Consider the following 22,621-nt stretch of genomic DNA (forward strand, 5'->3'; position numbering starts at 1 on the left):
AGTGAGTCTACTGCTCCCTCATAGGAATTATAATGTCCAGTGGAGGAGGCTGGCAGAATTTTTTTTTTTCAAAAGTGCATTCTCTGGTTGAGACCATGCTGTAGAAACTACTAGTATAAGGTACTGGAAAGAAACTAGGCCAACACATTTGGCCACTGGGGACAAAGCTCAGCTAGGTTTCAACTAATGCAACTGATAACTGCTCAAGTGAATGAAACTTTCCAGATAGAGATGGCATCTGACAGGTTGGGTACAGCAACCCATAGGCCTGGATGTGGAAATAATCTCCTACCCAGAGGTTTTGTTGCATCTCACTGAGATCAGAGGAAAGAGATAGGAAAATGAGAACAGAAATGAGGAAGAAACTTGGAAAAGAATTCTCACTGGTCTTGCTTCTTTAAATTCAAAGTTCATGTTATTTACTCTTCCAGAAAGGAGGGTAGGAGGGTGTTTTCTTCCACTGAGGGAGCAAAGGGTGAGTAGATGACTTTCACTACCAAGGAACTGGGGAGGTTGCCAGAGAAGTTCAAATAGCAATCTGATGAGTTACTAGAGAAATAGCTCCTAAGGGCATGGTCTAATAGAGCCAATGCTGAAACACTCTCCTCAGCAGAATTCCATTGGCTTAGGGAAATCTCTGAGCACTTACTTTTATAGAGGCAGTAAAAACAATTTAAGGTTCCAATCAGGATCAACCCTTCTCCCCACACCCGCTTTTTGAAGTTACTGATATGTGGAGCTACTTATACTTGCAATTTTATTTTCTTCTCATTTTTTTTTTTTTTTACATTTTTACTTTAAAAGAAATGTAAAAAATATTCTTAGTTCACTTGCCATAGGAAAACAACTGCTGGACTGGTTTTGGCCCTTTCAAGACAGCATCATATTTTTCTGGGCCCCTGCTTCTTTTGGATAATTCAGGGAAAATAACAGGGCAAACCATGGAAGCAATGGGTATTATGAGCTCTTGGGAGTTAGTGACTCTAGGTTCCCTTTTGGCAACCTCCATGCAAGTCATTATGGGTAGAGTCAAACGGCAAACCTTGAAGTTGCTCAAACTATCACATGCAGTTAACTCTAAAATGTATTTTATGCCAGAGGGGTACAAAGATATTTCATCTCGAGTCCTAAGGGGGTGGAGCCAAGATGGCAGAATAGAAGCATGACCTTCCCGTGGCTCCAGCTTCCACCCTCCCCAATCTATGTAAAAAGGGGTCTCTAAACAAACTCTGGAGCTGCAGAACCCACAAAATGACACAGAGAAGCTAACCTCCCGCTGAGGACAGCCCGGCAGGCTGGCAGGAATCGGCTAGCTCAGTGCTCTGGGAGCCCAGACCAACCCCATGCTGAGGCTTTAGCCCCAGGGTGGGCCTGACCAGCCGCCTGCCAGAGGGACTCCAGATCAGCAGCAGCTGTGGCCATTTCCAGATTTATCAACACATAGATGTGAAGGACAAGGTGGGAGGCCAGTGAAGTCTGGACTTTAGGACCCAGTAAGTGGGAGTGCATGGCTTTTACCCCTGGGGCGAGAAACCACTAAGACGCCAGCACAGCCTGACAGCGCCACCTGGTGGCTTCAGCTCCTGGCCTGCAGACTGTAGGGGGACCAAGCACCAGTCTGAGGGGTAATCACTCTTGCTTTCACCTGCTTGGATCTGGATTGCAGTCTAGGGTGGAAGTCCTGGGGTGTGTGTCCAGCTTGCCAGAGGGTGTGGAGACCTCAGAGAGGGCACCCATCTAATACCTCTGGCAGCTGAGAAAACCCCAGAGTTTGGGATGAAAACTCCTCTGTCTGGTGGCAGAGTCCTACTGTGGCATATAGCCCAAAAGTCAAATCATCGAGTGGCAAAATGAGCAGGCAAAGGAAACAAAGCAGACAGAAGATTCCAACATTACACTCCTATTGTGGGGATAAGAAGGAGCAAGGCATGGAACAGGAGGAAAACAGTGAAGTCAGAACTCCGGCACCAAAAGCTTCAAAGGAAAATACAAGCAGGTTACAGGCCATAGAGGACCTTAAGAAGCAGATAAGAGAAGTGGAGGAAAAACTGGGAAGAGAAATGAGAACAATGCAAGAAAATTATGAAATGAGTCAACAGCCTGACTGAAGAAATTAATACCTTAAAAAACAGACTGACTCAAATGGCAAAGGAGGCTCAAAAAGGAAATGAGGAGAAGAATGCCTTGAAAAATCGAATTTGCCAGATGGAAAAAGAATCTCAAAAGCTCACTGAGGAGAATCATTGCTTCAGAATTAGATGGGAGCAAATGGAAGCTAATGACTTTATGAGAAATCAAGATGCTGTTAAACAGATCCAAACAAATGAAAGAATAGAAGGCAATGTGAAATATCTCATGGGAAAAACCACTGACATGGAAAATAGATCCAGGAGAGATAATTTTATTAAAAATTATTGGACTACCTGAAAGCCATGACAAAAGTAAGAACCTAGAAAGCATCCTCCAGGAAGTTCTCAAAGAAAACTGCCCTGATGTTTTAGAACCAGAGGGCAAAATAGAGGTTGAAAGAATCCACCGATCACCTCCTGAAAAAGTTCCCAAAAAGAAAACTCCTAGGAATATTATAGCCAGGTTCCAGAATTCCCGGATTAAGGAGAGAATATTACAAGCAGCCAGGAAGAAACAATTTGAATATTGTGGAAACACAATCAGGATAACCCAGGATCTGGCAGCTTCTACACTGAGGGATCGAAGGGCTTGGAATGTGATATTCTGAAGGTCAAGGGAGCTGGGATTAAAACCAAGAGTCACCTACCCAGCAAAACTGAGTATCATGTTTCAGGGGAAAATATGGTCATTCAGTGGAATACAGGACTTTCAAGCATTCTTGCTGAAAAAACCAGAGTTGAATAGAAAATTAGACATTCAGATACAAGAAGCAAGAGAAGCATGAGAAGGTAAACAGGGAAAAGAAATCATAAGGAACTTATCAAAGTCGAACTATTAACATTCCTACATGGAAAAACAATAATTGTAATTTATGAAACTTTTCTCAGTAGTTGAAGGGATTATGTCTTTATATGAGGGTATGCGGGCATATGAATACATATGTGATTGTGTGTATATATGTTTACAGGTATACATAGATAGAGGGCACGGAACCAATTTAACAGGAAGGGATGATACTTAAAAGGCAAAATTAAGAGGTGAGAGGAATGAGACAGATTGGGGCAAACTATCTCATACAGAAGAGGCAAGGGAAAGTGGCTACAATGGAAGGGAAGAATAGGAAGGCAAAAGGGAATGGGTCAACCTTATTCCTATTGAATCTGGCTTGAGGAGGGAGGGAAATACACACTAAATAAGGGATCTCACCCTCCAGAAGAATAGAGGGGGAAGGGGATGAGAGGGGGGATGATGGAAGGGAGGGCAGGCTGGGAGGGAGGGAAGTTGAAAGCACCCACTTTTGAAAAGGGACAGGATCAAAGTAGGGAATAGAACAAGTGGGAGGTGGGATAGGAGGGAGGGAAATGTAGTCAGTCTTTTACAATATATCTACTATGTTATTGTTTTGCATTAGCTGCACATGTACAACCTATACTGAACTGCTTGTCTCCCCAGTGGGGGTGGGTGGCAGGGGGGGAAGGGAATGAATCTGGAATTGAAAGTTTTAAAATCAGATATTCAAATATAAAAAAGAGATATTTCATCTCATTATCAGGATGCTCTCAGAAAAGTCTAGAAAAACTTACATGAGCTTATGCAAAATGAAACATATTGTGTACAAAATAAAAACAATTATTGTACAATAATGAGCTATGAAGGACTTGGCTATACTCAGCAATGTAATGATCCAGGAGAGCTCTGAAGAACTGTGATGAAAAATTTTATCCATCCCCAGAGGGAACTGATGGTGTCTACATTGCAGACTGAAGCATAGTTGTTGCTTTAACTTTATTTTTCTTGAGGTTTCGGGGTTGGGTTTTTTTTTTAGTCTGTGTTTTCTTTCATGACATGACTGTGATGGAAATGTTTTGCATGACTGCACATGTGTGGCCTATATTGAATTGCTTTCCTTCTCAATGGGGTAAGGTAGAGGGAGGAAGGGAGATAATTTGAAACTCAAATTTTCAAAATGAAATGTTGAGGGTTGTTTTTACTTGTAACTGGGGAAAAATAAAATATTGATTAAAAAAGCAAAAATGAAACAAAAAATTATTAATTTTAAAAAGATATTTCATCCCTAATGGTGGCTTTGAAGGAAAATAGAGAACTTTAATACACAGCTCCCCTTACAGTAATCCTGTATTACTCATGAGAAAGGCAGATGGCACATAAAGAGGTTTGCTGTAGACTAAAAGGATTTGAACAAAGCCTCTCTGGAAAGCTTAATCCATTGGTAATAAACTTGTTTTTATCTTAAATCTTTCCCTTTCCTACTCCTTTCATCTTCTGGCACTCATTGAGACCTGGTATCTTCTCTCCTACAAACCTACAAGGAAATTTAAGGCTATCTATGAATACTCCATTACATAGCACAATTTCATATTTTCTTAACTTATTTTCCATGACTTATTCCTTCACCCCACCATTACCTACATACAGATATGATTATATCTCTGATCTTGCCATCACCTAAAAATGCAACACATCCATTTTCATGATTCCCTTTCCTGATCTCAGTCTGTTATCTATTCTCTCCACTCTCTGCTTTGCTACCCCAAAACTTTTTCTTCATTCTTACAATGTTTTCCAATCTCTCTATCCCTCAATCATTTCATAGCTTCTTACTTCTTAGATATACCCTCATCTCTTATCAATATTGATTCCTTGATAAATAAGTTCAATTCTATGGTCTTCTTCTCTCTTGTTCCTCATACCTTATCCTATTGCAGGATTGTTCTATGCTAAATTTCTGTCTTAGATTACCTCTGCCATCAATTGTTTTCACTCCTGTTCATGTGTTGCTAAAAGAAGTTCAAGAAAATAATGAAACCAAGCTAACTGGATCTACTACAAATTTAGATTATATAACAAGTTATCTGCCCTCACTGTTGCAAGATGGTGCATTAAAACAATCTAATCAACTCATAAAATGGCTAGATGCTCAATGGATAGAGTGCTAGACTGGAGTCAGGAAGACTCATCTTCTAAAGTTAAAAACTTGTATCAGATATTTATTAGCTTTGTGATCTTGGGCAAGTCACTTAACCTGGTTGGCCTCAGTTCCTCATCTGTAAAATGAGCTGGAGAAGGAAATACAATTCACCCTAGGTTCTTTGCCAAGAAAATTCCAAATGAGGTTATGAAGGGTTGGAAATAATTGAAATTTCTAAACAGCAAGAATCAACTCATGATCTTACTTATCACAGTGATATTTCCAAGCACGTTTGATTACCCCAAATGCATTACTCCCTATTCCCTCTCAGCTAAGACTCGACTCATGTTTCATGGAAAAAAAATTGAGATCATTCCCTTAAATTTCTCTCTTTTTTTCTCAACTCTCACCAAACAGATGCCTTCTGCCAGTATAATATGACCTAGAGAAGGAAATGGCACACCCTTCTAGTATATTTGCCAAGAAAATACCAAATAGAGATATGAAGTATTGGACATGACTGACATGACTCAACAACTCACATGTAAAAGCTGTAGGTCAAAGAAAATCCCTTCACACTTGAGTTTTGTCTGAACTGAATGGGAGCAGAGCTCTCAAGGCTTCCCTTGCTATCATACTTTACTGTCTTTTCAAAGAGCAGAAATTGTCCTTCTTGTTCTTCTAATTTCTCAGGTCACACAGATCTTCTCAGGTTTTTTTTTGATACCCTCTACTTTACCATTTCTTAGGTCAAGTCAATAAGCATTTAGAAAGTGACTTCTCTATGCCAATTCAAAGAGTAGCAAGCACAGAGCTTACTCCCTGGTAAAACCATCTTGAAATTGGGCCAAAAAACTAGGTTGAGGTAACCAACAGGCAAACCTGTCAGTGAGGTTACTTGCCTCAGCAAAATGGGAAAATGAGAACAGTTTGTTCCAACAGCCATGAAGGTAGCTGAAGTAGATATTGCAGAGCACTTAGAGACTTCTCAGACATACAGGATTCCAAGGTCATCTACTGCAGCCCAGGCCATCACCAGTTATCTTGACTTTTGTCTTGCCATTGGACATTGATGAATCTGGAAAAGCAAGTGAGACTGATGGCTTTCTGAACCTCTGTCTCACTTAAATCCAATCACATACAAGTCAAGATATGGCTCCATGATATCTTTGGTCCTCTTTGAAAACAGAGGGCAGACAATAACCACATTATGTTGATGATCCTCAAATCTACACATCCAGCTCTCATCTCATTTCTAACCTCCATTCTGACATATCCAACTCACTATTAGACATCTGTTTATCTTGTAGACATTTTATCTTCCCTCTTCCAACTTTCCCTACCCCCTTCTTCAGAGAAATGAAGGCTTATAACCTAGGTATCATCCTTGACTTATTCTCACTTCCCATATCCAGTCAGTTGTCAATTAATATTGGAGAAAACCAGGCTTTGATAAAGCTCCTTGGGATCCAGATGAAGTTATTTTACCATTCCTTAACCCAAATCATTCTGGCTCTTACTGAAAAGCCAGCAATAGGTCCCAGTCCAAGCTTCATTTAGTCATTGTTTAGGTTGTGATGAATCAGAGTGAGTATAAATTGCAATTGTTTCTACTTTGCCCAGAAACACTGAGAAGCTTCCCCTCTTGCTTGGATGTTTTCTTTTTTTTTAAGTAGGCAAACTAGGTCATCTTTTGCCCTATTTCTTTCCTCACTTTACATCACTGGATGGGTGTTGCCTCAGATAAACTGAGACCTGAAAAAGAACTTAGCTTAAAAATGTCAAGCTCTCCCACAGTATTTGGGGTCATAGTCAGTCATCCTGATCTATGTCTTGTCACTAGATTTAGATAACCCTAGAGAAGAGAATGAGGCTTATGACTTCCCACAGCTCTGCCTCACTTAAATCCAACTCACTTGCAAATCAAAGACATACATCATCTTCCTGATGTAATCAATCTTCTTTAAGAATGAAGGACACACAACCACAATCTATTGTTTCTATCTTCATTACATCTGTTGGATATCCCTCATTCTCTCTTCTGATACTGCTATCACCTTACTACATGCCCCCAATCATTCTTGGACTATTGCAATAGTCTAATGGCTCACTCTATGTAAAGCTAAGCACAAGCACCTCTCCTGAGGACTGCTGCTGTGAATAACTTTAAGGTTCTGATCATATAGTATAGTGAACTCTCTATTTATTCAGGAATAAAGGAAAGCAAAACATTCCCAGAAACCAAAGTACAAGATTCATATATGATATATGATATAATGTTATAACATGACCATTTATTACTAAAATGACCACAAACTCTTAAACAAAAGATATCATTTAGCAAGTCACAATCTAAATCAATCAATATAAAGTACCCATCTAAAGTCTTCTTTCATATTGATTGGAGACTGGCTTCCAATCTTCTTTAACTCAATCATCCTTAAAGAGCAATCATTATTAAGGGGTACAGAGTACAAAATTCTCCCACCTCTAGGTCACATTGTCTTAATTTCTCAGTCAACCTGAAGTACCCAAGTGAAGATTCTTTCATCTTGACTCAAGACTAACTTGCAAAATCCATGGTTCTTCTTACATGCTCCCAGTTCTTGCCTGAATTCACCCAACTGTCACCAGGACTCACAGGTAAGCAGTTACCACATCTTATTCCAGCTCCTGCTCCCCATCCAGCTCCACAAATCAAGCTTAGCAGAATTATCACAATATTCACACACATTGCCGGCACTATCATCAATTCACTTTCTGCCCGTGAAATCAACACAGAAAAGACAGAGTGCCAGCACCACAGGTATCCTTCCTCCCAGTTCTGTCCAGTCCCAGCTGGTGCTCGAGTTTTTATATCACCAGCTTCTTCCTGTTCTGCCTCTTCCTCTTACTCATTCCTGTTCTGGTCTTTGACAAGTTTCTCCCATTGTGGGCTTCACAGGTTGTGTTTCTAACAAAGACTTGTTATAATCACAGGCAAGGCTCAAAGACACTTGAATAGCTAAAAGAAGGAGTTTAGGACCATTTTGCTTGCTATTGCCTCTGTCACAAATCTTAATTTTTTTCTTAATTCTTTTCAAAAATTGAGATAATTTCCTAAATAGAACCTTCTCTTACAATAAAGGGCAGAGAGATAATGAGTTATATACTGGATTTAGTGTCAGGAAGACCTGGATTCAAATTCTGTCTCTGAAATTTTCTTAGCTATGTGATCCTGTGTAATCACCAATCCTCTTTGTGCTTCCATTTCTTCACCAATAAATTGAAGAGAATGCCTTTTGTATCAACTTCAAAGGGTTATGGTAAGGTGCAAATGATATAATGCATGTAAAGTGCTTTAAAAACTTTAAAGCACTATATAAATATTAACTATTGTTATATTATTAAAATTAAGCAAAATGACTGACACCTTGACTTTGTGAACAATATAGGTTCACTCCTGGCCTGTTTCCACTATATCTCTGCTGAAAGGAGAGAGACAGTTTTCATTAACAATTCTTTGGAGTCACAAATTAGTCTTTTCATTGTTTTAAGGACTGATGTCTTCTAGGGCTGTTTTTATTTGTGTTATTTTGGTGATCGTGTATAATATTTTCTTGGTTCTACTTATTTGATCGTATCAGTTCTTACAAGTCTTTCAGAGTTTTTCTGAATCTTTCAATTTCAGTATTTCTTAAATGTAATATTCCTCTATATTTACAGATCGAAATTTTTTCTACTCCACAAGAAATAGGCACCCATTTCATTTCCAGTTTACCACTACAAAAAGTTCTGCTATACTTTCTATCATTGATCTTCTTGGGTTGCATGCCCAATAACAGTATTTTTGGGTCAAAAGGTTTTGAATAATTTTTAATAATTTGAATAATTTCAAATTCTTTCAAGACTCTTTGAATTCACACATTTAAAGCTACCCTATAAAAGTAACTATTACTGATTCTGAGGCTAGATATACATCCCATTAAATATTAAAAAATCTGTTTTCTGGATTATGAGTAAGTGTCTTACACATCACTCTTCTAGCATCTGACCACCATTAGGTAAAGTAACAAAGGTAAGTTTCTAAAACAGACTCTAGATCATGGTGGTATCCTATCACTACCACCACAATAAAGTACGGCCAATCCTTAGTAGACCACCTACCCTACATTAACCTCTTTTCCTTCCTTCTTGTTTTTCCTTCCTCTCTTTCTTTCTCTGTCTTTTCTTTCTTTCCTTCCTGTTAAGTTTTATCCCATCAAATGCATACCATTCTGATACAGCACCTAAGAGCGATATTGGATTTGAATGAGAAATTTGGAAATATACAGTTATATTTATCACATTTTCCACTTTGGAATAGTGTAATTTTACTCAGAAGATAAATAACATGAGCATCTCTTTGGGGATGATTCCTGCGCTAATTAGCAATTTTTAAAATTCTTATCCTCATGTGCATAAGACAAATATAAAAATGGGTGTTCACAGCTGCCCCTGTAGCTCTCCAGCACTAGGGCTGCCTCTCACTCTCCGAGCCCAAGCCGAAAGAAAAGGGCGGTGTATAAGGAAAAGTTTTCAGGGACATGGCTCATACCAAGCAAACTGCCCGTAAATCCACCGGTGGTAAAGCCCCTAGGAAGCAGCGTGCTACAAAAGCTGCTCTCAAGTGTGCACCCTTTACTGGAGGGGTCAAGAAACCTCATCGCTACAGGCCGGGTACTGTGGCTCTCCTTGAAATGAGACGTTATCAGAAGGCCACCAAACTTCTGATTCGTAAACTTCTCTTTCAGCGACTGGTGCGTGAAATTGCTCAGGACTTCAAAACAGATCAATGCTTCTTGAATGCAGCAATTGGTGCTTTGCAGGAAGCAAGTGAAGGCAGGTTGGCCTGTTTAAGGCCACTAACCCATGTGCTATCCATGCCAAACATGTCACAATCATGCCAAAAGATATCCAGCTAGCACTCCGCATACTCGGAGAACGTGCTTAAACTCCACTATGGTGGGAAACATTCTTCATTCTCAAAACAGAAAACCATCTATTCTTCCTGTTATTGGTAGCTCTGAACATGAGAAATTTTTTTCCCCCATGGGGTCAAAAGGTACTTAAGTATATGATTGTGAATGGAAAAATAGGGGACAGAATCAGGTATTGGCAAGTTTTTTTTTTCTTTCCATTTTTATTTGTGTGTGAATTTTGAATATAAATGTGAGGACATAAAGCATTAATGCAGTCAAAAAAATGTTTCCATGAACAAGTTTCAACAATTCAACTTTATAACAGTTATAAATAACCATGTTTAAATTATTCTGGGCAATGCCAGCGTTTGGATTTTTTTTTAAGTAAATTTCTTATTGATGGCAACTAAATGGTGTTTCTAGCATTTTTATCATATGGTAGATTCCATCCATTCACTATACTTTTCTAACTAAGTTGTCCTACATGCAAGTACATGTTTTTAATGTTGTCTGTCTTCTGTGCTGTTCCTGTAAGTTTACTATTAAAATACATTAAACTACCAACAAAAAGAAAAATATAAAAATTCATTGGAAGCCCCAGAGCTAATGGTTGTTAAATCCAGGGTATGTCTAATGGAACTGGAAATTTCTCCCTTACTGAACTCTGGGTCAAAGTGTCTTAAGTCATTAGTCCTCTCCAAGTCATACCATCTCATAAAGAACAGCCCCCAAACACTACCAGTTTACTGTTCCATCATATGGCTGTTTTTCCAATGGGTGCCACAGAAAGTCGTTGTGGTTTCTTCTCTTTCAATTCCTTCTTTATAAAGCCCCAAATCAGTCAACACAATATGGCTCTGGAAATCCAAAAGAATGTTTTTAAATTTCAAGTCCCTATAAATGATATTCAAAGAATGCAAGTATCCAATAACACAGGCCACCTCAGCAGCATAGACTTGAGTCCTAGGTTCTAGGAAACCTTGCTCCTACTGCAAGTTAAGAGCTTCTCTGAAATCTGAAAGGAATAGTGAAGGCCAATGAGAAAAAAAAATGTGTCACATTCTTTAGGAGCACATTGCTCTCTTTCATGATGTGATTTTACTCTTTCTTTTTCAAGATTGATTTATTCTATAAGACTTTTACAGCATAAAATTTCCTATCAGATTTGAGTTTGGTCAAGAGGACTTTTCTGCAGCTTCCTTTTCCAATCACTTTCAGGAAGTCAAACTCTATTGGCCTAGCACTATTGGAAGAAAAGAAGAATACTGCTTAAGAGGTTCTTTTTTTTTCTAGCTTCTGGCATATGGGGGACCTAGATCTTCTCTGGGAAAAATCTTTAACCATTTCAGTCCATCCTTCACTTAACTGTCAAACTGATTTTACTTAAGTCCATATCAAACCATGCTACTCCTATTCAATAAATGCCAGTGACCCTTTATCACCTTGAGGATCACATAAAAAATCCCCTTTTGGCATCCAAAGTCCTTCATAATATGCACCTCCTTTACCTTTATAGTCATCTTATATCTTTCACCTCTTTCCAAGTAGCCCACATAGCTAGTCCATGATTCATTGTCACTGGACTTCTTACTATTTCAAGGAAAAAGATGCCCCATCTGCTAACATCATGCATTTTCACTGGCTTTCCCCAATGTCTGAAATTCTCTACCTCCTCATCTCTACCTCCTGGTTTCCATGGCTTTCGTCAAATCTCAAATTCAATCTCACTTTCTGCAAGAATTTTTTTTTTGTTGTTCCTCTTAAGGTTTGTACATTCCTTCTATTGACTATCTTCAATTTATTCTATATATACCTTGTTTGTATTTAATTGCTTACATGTTATCCCCCTCTTTATATGTCATCTCCTGGAAAGAAAGGTCTGACTTTCTGCCTTTCTTGGCATTCACATCACTTTACATATTTGCCTGACCCATAGTAGGCACTTAATAAATACATACTGATGGAATAAAAAGAATATTCATGAACATTTTGTGTTTAGTGAGATCATTTTAGGAAAATTGTAACCAATTTTCATTTAAACATGTTATAATGTTCAAGGCACAACTATGTTATTACTTTTATTTTACTTTTTAAAACATGGTTTCATTTAGTAAAATAACAATTACTTATAATTCTCCTGCCTTTATCATTGCTCTTAGGGGATAAGGCTTTCTCCTCTGTACTACTCTAAGAGTGACATGTGGTGACAGCCATGTACTGAACAATATTTCAAAGGAAGGAAAATCTATATTTACATGTATACTTGTCAGTAAATTCAATCTTTTTGTGTCTATTAAATTAGTTAGTCCAGTAAAATATTTACATTTCAAAGTAATCAGTCACTAAACCAAATTTGAACACTATAGTATTTCTCTTATGGTTTCATAGAAACTTGGAAGATCAATTGAGTTATTTTATGAATATGACACATTGTCTCCCTTCCTTGCTATCCCATTGTTTCTATTGAAAGGGAAAGTATCTGACTGATAATTCTTAGCTACATGACCTAGAACAAAATGCAGCATGGATTGACCATTATCATAGCTCAGTCTTGCTACTAGCGGACAGACAAGACAAACAAATGACCTACCAGAGAGAGCTTTCTACCCTACAGGAATACACACATATAAAAAGAAGCCCCTGAGGTCTGAATCTTGGGCTTTCAAGTCACTCCTGAAACCTTAGGATCATAAATCTAGACTTGGAAACTATCTAAAAAGTTATCTAGTACACACTCCTTTATTTTACAAATAATGGAACTGAGGTACTAGACAATATTTCCAACTGTATTCTCTAATACTTCTTTCAAAGAATACTTTGCTTTAGTCAAACTCGGCACCTTTCCCCTTCCCACACCCCTGATCGTACTATACCTTCATTATTCAATGCCTTTAATCAAGCTATTCCAAATCACTGGAATATTGTCTCTCCCCATCTTTTTCTACTACAGTTTTTTCTATTCTGTCACTTTCAGGAACATTTCTTTAACCTTTTATCATATCAACCACATATATTAGGAAAGCCTTTTCCAAGTGAATCTCAGCATGGTATATATTTTATACGTATCAAATAAGATAACTTATTATGATGACATATGTTGCTTTCTTATCCCCTTCTTAGAAAATAAAAAGTGTGTGGTCAGGAGCAATGTTTCCATGAGCTTGTATCCATCTGCTGTGCAAATAATTTAACTAAATTTGGTTAATTCTTACTCCAGATACACAAGGACAAAACAATTGAATTTTAGATCATCACCATCAAAAAATATTCTCTTTCTATTAAATATATATACACACACATTTGCACACACATACATATGGTGTGTTTGTATGTGTACATATACAAACACATATACACATATACAAAGATATGTACATATATATGTGCATGTGTGTGCCTATGTATTTACACTATGTATATGTGTGTGTCTTTGTGAATATTTTACAACTATTTTAAAGATTTAAAAAAACATTTTTTAAAATAAATTATGCCATTTTCCTCTACTCCGTAGCAAACCATCCTTTATAGCAGAGCAAAGAGGAGGGTAGATTGTAGAAGAGAAAAACCATTTCTATAGTAGCTACCTTATGCCATGTACTTTGTTAAGTGCTTTACAAATATTATCTTATTTCTCTCTCACAACAATCCTATGAGTTAGGTGCTATTACATTTTCCATTTTAAAGTTAAAGAAACTGAGGCAGTAGTTAAGTGACTTGCCCAGAATCATACAGCTACTAAGTGACTGGGGTGGTCAGGCTTCCTGACTGCAGTCCCAGTAGTCATTTCACTGCCTCAGAAATAAAAGAAAGAAAAATAAAGAAAAAAAGAGAAAGAAATAATTAAGCCAACCTAACCAAAACATCAGTTTTGCCTGAAATTATATGTACTATTCCACAAGTATATCTCCCACATCAATAATGAGTGAAGGGAGGAAATTTTCTAATATCTTTTCCACAATTAAGCTTGGTAATTTTCAATGTAATGTGCAGTCTAAATTTTTATCTTCTTTCTGTTTAAATTATTGTGCTTATTGTTTAGATTGTTTTCTTAAGCTCTGTTTAGTTCACTCTTCATCAGTTCATGTATGGTTCCTAATAATTTCTTGCAAAATTTATCTTTTATATTCATGCTCCACAAATTGTTTAACAATTTCTCAATTAATGGATATATACTCAGTTTCTCATTATTTACTAAGAAAAATGAGTCAGGCAATCTCTCTTAATTCTAGTTCATTCTCTACTAAGATGCCAAAGTGATATTTATTAAGCATAGATCTGAGCATATCACCCTCTTAATTAATAAATCCCAATGCTTTCTTGTTTATAGAATAAAAAAATAATATATAAAATCTTCTATCTCTTAAAACTCTTATTAAACTAAATCCTTCCTACCTTTCCATTTTTCTTATACATGATTCTTTTCCTTCTGCTTTATGATCTACTTATACAGGGCTCTATGTTGTTCCTTATACATATTCTTCAATCTCCCAATTCTGAATTTTCACCTGTTTTCCACCAAAAATTGGAATATTCTCTCTATCACTACTATCTTTTAGATTCTTTGTCTTCCTTAAAGTCTAAGTTAATATTTCCCCCAATGAAAGAAATGTTTCTTTCTTCATTTAATGGTGTTTTTTTTCTGAGAATACTTAAATTTACCCTGTATACATTATTTTTATATAGATTGCTTTGGGATATTGTCTCTCCTTTAAATATGAGTTCCAGGATTTACCCAGGTCTACTACAGGGAGACAGAGCCAAGATGGCAGGGTAGAAACAGGAATTCCCTGGGGCTCTGGCTTCCACCTCCTACAATTCATATAAAAAATGACTCTAAACAAACTTTGGAGCTACAGAACCCACAAAATGAGAGAGAGAAGCTAACTTCCCGCTGAAGACAGTCTGGCAGGCCGGAAGGAAGGGGCCAACACAGCACTCTGGGAGCATAGCCCAGCCCCATGTGAGCCTGAGGTTTTATCCTCAGGGTGGCCAAAACCAGCCACTGACTGGAGGGTCTTCAGATCAGCAGCAGCTGTGGTAGTTTCCAGAATTATTGATTATCATAGATGATGAGGACAAAGTGAGAGGTCAGTGCTGTGTGGACTTTGGGAACCAGGAGTCTGGAAGTGTGGTGCAGGCTTTGTCCCCCTAGAGAGAGAAGGTGCTGAGGAGTGACGCCATGCAGCCTCCACCATATGGCTGCTTCAGAGCTCCTGGCCTGCAGATTGTAGGGGGACCAAGTGACCGGTCTGAGGGATAATTGATCATACATTAACTTGGTTGGATCTGGATCACTGTCTAGGGTGGAGGTCCTGGGGTGCATGACCAGTTTGCCAGAACTTGTAGAGGCTTCAGACAGGGCACCAAAAGAATAACTCCAGCAGCTGAGAAAACCCCAGCAATTTGGGACAAAGCTCCCCTCTCTGGTAGCAGGGTTCTACTGTGGGAAAAAGCTCAAAAGTCAAGTAATTGAGGGGTAACATGAGTAAGCAAAGGAAGCAAAGCAAGCACAGCAATCCGACTTTACACTCCTATTTTTTGGGGAAAAAAAGGTTCAAAGCATGGACCAGGAGGAAGACAGCAAAGTCAGAACTCCTGCATCAAAAGCTTGCAAGAAAAATATGAGCTGGTTATAGGCCATGGAGGATGTTAAGAAGGATTTTAAAACCAAATAAGGGTAGTGGAGGAAAAATTGGGAAGAGAAATGAGAACGATGCAAGAAAACTATGAAATGAGAGTCAACAACCTAACTGAAGAAAATAACATCTTAAAAAATAGACTAACTCAAATGGCAAAAGAGGCTTAAAAAGCCAATTAGGAGAAGAATGTCTAGAAAGCCAAATTTGTCAGATGGAAAAAGAATCTCAAAAGTTCACTAAAGAGAATCATTACTTCAGAATTAGACTGGAGAAAATGGAAACTAGTGACTTTATGAGAAATCAATATACTATTAAACAAATTCAAACAAATGAAAATATAAAAGGCAATGTGAAATATCTCCTTGGAAAAAACACTAAACTGGAAAACAGATCCAGGAGAGATAACTTAAAAATTATTGGACTACCTGAAAGCCATGATCAAAGAAAGAACCTAGAAAATGTTCTTCAAGAAATTCTCAAGGAAAGTGGCCCTAATGTTTTCGAACCAAAGGGCAAAACAGAGGTTGAAAAAATTCACAAATCACCTCCAAAAAAATGATCCACAAAAGAAAACTCCTAGGAATATTATAGCCAGGTTCTGGAGCTCCCAGATGAAGGAGAAAATATTACAAGCAGCCAGGAAGTAACAATTTGAATATTGTGGAAATGCAACCAGGATAACACAGGATCTGGAAGCTTTTACATTGAGGGATCAAAGGCTTGGAATATCATATTCAAGAGGTCAAATTAGCAGAGATTAAAAGCAATAATCACCTACACAGCAAACTAAACATCATGTTTCAGGGGAAAATAAAGTCATTCAATGGAAAAGAGGACTTTCAAGCATTCATGATAAAAAAACCAGAGTTGAACAGAAAATTTGACATGCAGATACAAGAAGCAAGAGAAGTATGAGTAGGTAAACAGGGAAAAGAAATCATAAGGAATTAATCAAAGTTGAACTCTTTACATTCCTCCATGATAAAAGGATAATTGTAACTTATGAAACTTTTCTCAGTATGAGAATAGTTGAAGGGAATAGAAATGTATATGTGTGTGTGTTTGTATGTGTATACAAACATATATATCTATGTAGGAGAGTATATGGGTATATGAATACATATATGAGTGTGTGTATATATGTGTACAGGTATACTTAGAAAGAGGGCACAGGACTAATTGAATACGAAGGGATGATACTTAAAAGGTGAAATTAAGAGGTCAGAGAGGAATATAATGAGAAGAGATGGGGAGAGACCGAATGCAGTAAATTATCTCATATAGAAGAGGCAAGGGAAAACTGTTCCAATGGAGGGGAAAAATAGGAAGGCAAAAGGGAATGAGTCAACCTTATTCTCAATGAATCTGGCTTAGAAAGGGAATAGCATACACACTAAATAGGGTACCTTACCCTACCAGAGAGTAGGGGGGGAGATGAGAGGGGGAATGATGGAAAGGAGGGAAGGCTGGTGGGGGGAGGGAAGTTGGAAGCACACACTTTTGAAAAGGGACAGGATCAAGGTAGAGAATAGAACAACTGGGGGGTTGGATAGGAGGGAGGAACATATAGTCAGTCTTTCACAATATACCACTATGGAAATGTTTTGCATAGCTACACATGTACAACCTATATTGAATTGCTTATCTTCCCAGTAAAGGTGGGTGACCAGGGAGATAGGGAAAGAATCTGTAATTCAAAGTTTTAAAATCAAATGTTTAAAAATATATATTATTATTATTTTACATGCAACTGAGAAATAAGATATGCAGGCACCAGGACATAGAGATCCACCATGCCCTAGTGGAAAGTTGGAGGGGGCATGGAGAAAGATATAGGAGAGAGCAGATTGGGGGAGAGGACATTCAATGTGATTGCTGTTTTGGGGTGGTGGGTCGGGGAAAAATGGGGAGAAAATTTACAACTCAAAATCGTGTGGAAATAAATGATGTAAACTAAAAATAAACATAAAATTTAATTCAAAAAAATAAAAAATAAAATATAAGTTCCCTCTAGACAAGAATTATTTTTTACTTTTTAAAAAAATCCTCAGATGGTTTTCTAATTTCTTACACATAATAAATCATTAATGAATGCTTGTTGACTTAGAATCTCTATTTTTTGAACTTCCTTGGTATATACCCACTAGTGGGATTTCTAAATGTAAGAGTGTGGTCATTTTACCTATTTTTTTGTATAAATTCACAATTATTAAAAAAATAATTAGGCAAACTAATAGTTCCACTAATAGTCTATCAGTGTTTCTAACTTTCCACTATCCATTCAGCATGGTTATGGAAATATTTTATATTTTTAGTCAATTTGATCAATGTGAGGTTAAATTTCAAAAAAAATGGTTTATTGTTTTCTTACTGTTAGCAATTTTGAGTACTTTCTTTTAATTAGTATTGTGCTGTTATTCATTTGATCATTTTCACTTGAATGATAGTGTTCAGGTTTTTGAATTGTCATTGTTCTTCTGAGATTCGTGACCCTTATATTGTCTCAACCTGCAAGTATTGAAGTTTTGAAATCAATATGTTATACTTGTATAAAAATCATTTTTAACATATTCATTTTTCTTCTGCTAGATTATCTATCACTTCCATTTATTTGTACTGCCACTCATTTGTACTCTCTTTCATTTTTTGGGGGGAGAATCATTACCATGGATTCTAAATTTTCTGTTCTGCTGACTATTTCTACTATGTAGGATACAAAGTCTCCCTTTGTGATTGTTATTTCTATCTTGAACCATTCAGGAACAAATTTGTAATTCCATGTTCTCTTATACCTACACAGGTTTCTCTGCTTCATCAGAATTTCATTCAATTTCCTTTGTCTTACAATATGTGTTTAGAATATTTGGGCTCATTTAGATGTCCTATATGTCATCTTCCTTCCCATTATTGATATCTTTCCTATTGGTTTATCTTCTTGTACTCAAAATTTTAAACTGAAATTTCTTTCTTCTTTGATCTTTGTTCATTTGAATCATCCCTGCCCCCTTTTAGTCTCCTATCATAATTTTCTTTTTTCAATGTTGACAGTATTTTCCCAGGGGTGTGATCTCTAAATTGTCTCGATTTCTTTGTCAAGTTAAGGGGTAGTGGGGAGGTGCAGAACTGGCTACAGATAGATGCTAATACGCTTTCCTTCAGGGAAATTTAAGCCTACACAGACATTTTCTGCATGAGGTAGGGTAGAACTGAGACCTGCTGTTTGGTAACATAGAATGGTTGATTGAGGGTCAGGGTAGACTGTGCAGGTAGAGACTTGTTGTAGCAGCAAATAAATTGCTGAGTGGAATCCAGAGCACAATTTTTTTTTTCTGAGTTTTACTCTTTACTTCAAGGTACTGGGGAGAATTAGTGTCTGAAACTTCTCTGAGTTTTGAGGTGGGAAGGGAGATTTCAGATACAGTCATTGTCATAGGGACACTGAGCAGGGATCCCACAGATACATATGGAAATACAAATGGTTGAAGTTTTAGACCTGGAAATAACTTTAGAGGCGATGTATATATTTCTAATCCCTTCAACTACTGAGAAGAGTTTCATAAGTTTCAATTATTGTTTTTCCATGTAGGAATGTTAATAGTTCATCTTTGGCCAGGTGGCTCAGTGAGCAAGAGCACCGGCCTCAGTGCCGGGATGACCCAGATCAAATCTGGGCCCAGACACTCAGCACCACACCCAGAAACAACAACCGGCCGTGCAACCCTGAGCAAACCATTAAACCCCAATTGCTTTAACAAAAAAATAGTTCAACTTTGATAAGTTCCTTATGATTTCTTTTCCCTGTTTACCTTCTCATGCTTCTCTTGCTTCTTGTATCTGAATGTCAAATTTTCTATTCAACTCTGGTTTTCTCAGCAAGAATGCTTGAAAGTCCTGTATTCCACTGAATGACCATATTTTCCCCTGAAACATGATACTCAGTTTTGCTAGGTAGGTGACTCTTGGTTTTAATCTCAGCTCCCTTGATCTCCGGAATATCACATTCCAGGCCCTTTGATCCCTCAGTGTAAAAGCTGCCAGATCCTGGGTTATCCTGATTGTGTTTCCACAATATTCAAATTGTTTCTTCCTGGCTGCTTGTAATATTCTCTCCTTAATCTGGGAATTCCGGAACCTGGCTATAATATTCCTAGGAGTTTTCTTTTTGGGATCTTTTTCAGGAGGTGATCAGTGGATTCTTTCAACCTCTATTTTGCCCTCTCATTCTAAAACATCAGGTAAGTTTTCTTTGAGAACTTCCTGGAGGATGCTTTCCAGGCTCTTACTTTGGTCATGGCTCTCAGGCAGTCCAATAATTTTTAAATTATCTCTCCTGGATCTATTTTCCAGGTCAGTGATTTTTTCCATGAGATATTTCACATTGCCTTCTATTCTTTCATTTGTTTGGATCTGTTTAACAGCATCTTGATTTCTCATAAAGTCATTAGCGTCCATTTGCTCCAATCTAATTCTGAAGCAATGATTCTCCTCAGTGAGCTTTTGAGATTCTTTTTCCATCTGGCAAATTCGACTTTTTAAGGCATTCTTCTCCTCATTGCCTTTTTGAGCCTCCTTTGCCATTTGAGTCAGTCTGTTTTTTAAGGTATTATTTTCTTCAGTCAGGCAGTTGACTCTCATTTCATAATTTTCTTGCATTGTTCTCATTTCTCTTCCCAGTTTTTCCTCCATTTCTCTTATCTGCTTCTTAAGGTCCTCTATGGCCTGTAACCAGCTTGTATTTTCCTTTGAAGCTTTTGGTGCAGGAGTTCTGACTTCACTGTTTTCCTCCTCTTCCATGCCTTGCTCCTTCTTATCCCCAAAATAGGAGTGTAATGTTGGATTCTTCTGTCTGCTTTGTTTCCTTTGCCTGCTCATTTTGCCACTCAATGATTTGACTTTTGGGCTTTTTGCCACAGTAGGACTCTGCCACCAGACAGGGGAGTTTTCCTCCCAAACGCTGGGGTTTTCTCAGCTGTCAGAGGTATTAGATGGGTGCCCTCTCTGAGGTATCCACACGCTCTGGCAAGGTGGACACACACCGCAGGACTTCCACCCTAGACTGCAATCCAGATCCAAGCAGGTTAAAGCAAGAGTGATTACCCCTCAGACTGGTGCTTGGTCCCCCTACACTCTGCAGGCCAGGAGCTGAAGCCGCCAAGTGGCGCTGGCAGGCTGTGCTGGTGTCCCAGTGGTTTCTTGCTCCAGGGGTAAAAGCCACGCACTCCCACTTACTGGTCCCAAAGTCCCGACTGCACTGGCCTCTCACCTTGTCTTTCGCATGTATGTGTTGATAAATCTGGAAAGGCCACAGCTGCTGCTGATCTGGAGTCCCTCTGGCCTGTGGCTGGTCAAGCCGCCCTGGGGCTAAAACCTCAGCGTGGTTCTGGGCTCTGCTCCCAGAGCGTTGAGCTGGCCGATTCCTGCCGGCCTGCTGGGCTGTTCTGAGTGGGAGGTTAGCTTCTCTGTGTCATTTTGTGGGTTCTGCAGCTCCAAAGTTTGTTTAGAGTCCCCTTTTTACATGGATTAGGGAGGGTGGAAGCCAGAGCCGCAGGAGGGTCTTGCTTCTACTCCACCATCTTGGCTCCACCCCATACACATATTTCAATTATATTCATGGCAGTTTTTTTATTATAATCCTATAGAATGCAATCATTTATTATTTCTTGAAATTATGCTGCTTGTTGCTTTTGAATGCATAATTTAACTGCTTTATTTTCCATTTCAAAGAAAGCCTCCTCCACAAAGTCCTACCCCAATTCCTTTTCATCAATCTATATAAATATACAGTGATTTTTATATCCAAAAACCTCAGAACAAAGATGGGAATAGGTGAGATTAATGACAAATATATTTGGAAGAATAAGTTAAGATGAAATAAAGACAGAAGACAAAAAGTATAGGATTTATAAATATCTTACACCTTTTCATAATGAATAATTCCTTTGATTAAAAAAATTGTAATGACTATATGACGAACATCAAATAGTATAAAAGAAAAATTGATTATATTTTATTAGAAAGGAAAATACTAGTTATTGAAGTGACACATTGTGAACCAAGCATGGTTAGATAAACCCACTTGGAAAAAGCAAAATCATAGTTAGTAAAAATATAGAAGGAAAATGGGAAAAAAGAAGTTATCTTAAACTGAAATAACTCAGTTCTTTACTACATAAATAAAATAAATTTTAAAAATAGTCTCTAGTGTGAAAGAATTGTAAAAAAAATTTTATGCAGAAGTTTAAACAATGGAGCATCATTTAAAAAGATACCAAAATACTATAAAAAGTATATCATTCAGCAAACACAACTTGTCAGGTGGATAGATGTATAGTTCAAAAGCAATACTGTTTTGAAATAAACAATATTTTAAAAATATTACAGGGAAAGACCATGGATAATTATAAACAATAACACTCCATAAAACATTGAGAAGCAGTAAAAGGGTAACATTATTTAACAAAAGGTACATATGATATACAACTAACCAACATCTTCTGGAGAGCATTTAAAGACCAAAGCTGAGTGGGAGGAGGGAGAAAATAAGAAGAAAAAATAAATAACAGCTGCAATGATTGTTAGGTTTCTTTTCATCATCAAGGAAGCTGAACCACTACAATTTGACCTTATTATTGAATTCTCAAATGTGTTTAAAGAAGGTGAAAAGATACTGTGAAATAAGAGGGTACAATACCAAAGACCTGAGAGCAAAAACTCAAAACATTATTAACACCAAAAAAAGGCTTTCTGACATACAATAATAGATGACATTTATAGGACTAAATGTATAGACACTATAGGTATGTAAACAAATGATACTAGAACAATCAACAGTGACCTCAGTGACAAAACACCAACCTATGATCATTCAGTCTGACATTGGCTCATATCCAAAAAGGTAAAGAGGAGGACAGCAAGCATGAAAACTAGCTTTTATATATGTCTAAAAGATTTGAAAAGTACTTTACATTTGTTATATCATTTGA

The 22,621-nt window shown here is 37.6% G+C and overlaps 2 pseudogenes; one reads left to right on the top strand and one right to left on the bottom strand.

The window, feature by feature from the left end:
* Positions 1 to 3,604: 3,604 nt before the first annotated feature.
* LOC138151179 (serine/threonine-protein kinase Sgk2-like) lies at positions 3,605 to 19,063 on the bottom strand (annotated as a pseudogene).
* On the top strand, positions 9,545 to 10,075 carry LOC138150872 (histone H3.3A-like; annotated as a pseudogene).
* Positions 19,064 to 22,621: the final 3,558 nt, after the last annotated feature.

Source organism: Petaurus breviceps, unplaced genomic scaffold (assembly GCF_028583685.1).
Source record: "Petaurus breviceps papuanus isolate PSGF00001 unplaced genomic scaffold, PetGlider_PUasm1.0 90895, whole genome shotgun sequence".
NCBI classification, from domain to species: domain Eukaryota; kingdom Metazoa; phylum Chordata; class Mammalia; order Diprotodontia; family Petauridae; genus Petaurus; species Petaurus breviceps.